Source organism: Rutidosis leptorrhynchoides, chromosome 5 (assembly GCF_046630445.1).
Source record: "Rutidosis leptorrhynchoides isolate AG116_Rl617_1_P2 chromosome 5, CSIRO_AGI_Rlap_v1, whole genome shotgun sequence".
Lineage (NCBI taxonomy): Eukaryota > Viridiplantae > Streptophyta > Magnoliopsida > Asterales > Asteraceae > Rutidosis > Rutidosis leptorrhynchoides.
This window is the reverse complement of record NC_092337.1, coordinates 445,284,754-445,286,740: the sequence shown is the minus strand read 5'-3', so window position 1 is coordinate 445,286,740 and position 1,987 is coordinate 445,284,754. Positions and strand designations below refer to the sequence as shown.

General features: G+C 36.5%; 1 non-coding gene across 1 annotated transcript; it reads right to left on the bottom strand.

Annotated features, from left to right (window-relative positions):
* Positions 1-222: 222 nt before the first annotated feature.
* On the bottom strand, positions 223-329 carry LOC139850837 (small nucleolar RNA R71). The gene has a single exon (XR_011760215.1). It is a non-coding gene; the product is annotated as a small nucleolar RNA R71 (small nucleolar RNA).
* Positions 330-1,987: the final 1,658 nt, after the last annotated feature.

Sequence of the window (1,987 nt, the reverse complement as noted above, 5' to 3'; positions counted from 1 at the left end):
AAGGAAGATCCAAATGAACATCTTCGTACCTTTAATAGGATCTGCACTCTATTTAAAATAAGAGAAGTTGAGGATGAACAGATATATCTCATGTTATTTCCCCGGACTTTAAAGGGAGAAGCCAAAGATTGGTTGGAATCGTTACCTGAAGGGGCGATTGATACATGGGACGTTTTAGTTGAAAAATTTCTTAAACAATTCTTTCCTGCATCTAAAGCCGTAAGACTTCAAGGAGAAATTGTTACGTTCACACAGAAGGCAAATGAAACTCTATATGAGGCGTGGACAAGATTTGGAAAGTTATTAAGAGGATGTCCGCAACATGGTTTAGACACCTGTCAAATAGTACAAATATTCTACCAAGGATGCGACATCACTACAAGAAAAGACATCGATATAGCAGCTGGTGGTTCCATTATGAAGAAAACCGAAACTGATGCTTATAAAATTATTGATAACACTGCTTCCCACTCACATGAGTGGCACCAAGAAAAAGATATCGTTAGATCATCTAAAGCAGCTAGAGCAGATTCTAGCCATGACTTAGATTCCATTTCCGCAAAGATAGATGCTGTGGAGAGACGAATGGAAAAGATGACTAAGGATATTCACTCAATACGAATTAGTTGTGAGCAGTGTGGAGGACCACATTTGACAAAAGATTGTCTCAGTATTGAATTAACAATGGAACAAAGAGAGAATATTTCATACATAAACCAAAGGCCTGGAAATAATTATCAGAATAATTATCAACCACCAAGACCGATCTACAATCAAAACCAGAATTATAACAGAAATATTCCATACAACAACCAACAAGGTCCTAGCAATCAACAAGTGTCCAACAATAATTACAATCAGCAAAGACCTAATTTTCAAAACAAACCACCACAACCAGATGATAAAAAGCCGAATTTAGAAGATATGATGACAAAGCTAGTTGAAACTCAAACGCAGTTTTTCACATCTCAAAAACAAACCAATGAACAAAATGCTCAAGCATTTAAAAATCAACAAGCTTCTATTCAAAATCTGGAACAAGAAGTAAGTAACCTAGCAAGGTTAATAGGTGAAAGAAACCGGGAAGTTTACCTAGTGATACAAATGCTAACCCCCGGAATGAAACAGCTAAAGCCATTACCACAAGAAGTGGTACAACACTTAAACCACCTGAAATACCTGTAACTTCTGATGAAGCTATTCCTACTCCACAAGAATCACAACCTGATCAAGATATGGAAAAAGAACCGGTAGTTGAGAAGGTTAATGAAGATAACACAGTTAAGGCTAAACCTTATGTTAAACCATACCAACCACCACTTCCTTACCCGAGTAAAATGAAGAAAGAGAAACTTGAAGTCGAGCAATCCAAATTCTTGGATATGTTTAAACAGATAAATGTAAATCTTCCTTTCATTGATGTGATTTCAGGAATGCCTAGATATGCTAAATTCTTGAAAGATCTAATCTCAAATAGAAAGAAAATGGAAGAACTCTCGGCTGTTACTATGAATGCTAATTGTTCAGCAGTGCTGTTGAATAAGATACCAGAAAAACTATCTGATCCAGGAAGTTTCACAATTCCATGTTTTCTGGGTAGTCTTAGTTCAATAGAAGCATTAGCAGACTTAGGTGCTAGTATAAATCTAATGCCGTATTCACTATACGCTAAACTAGACCTTGGAGAATTGAAACCAACAAGAATAAGCATACAACTAGCCGATCGATCAATAAAATATCCTAGAGGGATAATGGAGAACATGCTAGTTAAAGTTGGTACTTTAGTATTTCCAGTAGATTTTGTTGTTCTGGACATGGAAGAAGATTCTCAAGTTCCTCTCATATTAGGAAGACTATTCTTAAACACGGCTAAAGCAATGATAGACGTGTTCGGTAAGAAATTGACCCCAAGTATAGAGGACGAGAGTGTTACCTTTTCAGTTGATAGAGCAATGCAACAACCACAATCTGCAGATGATACATGTTA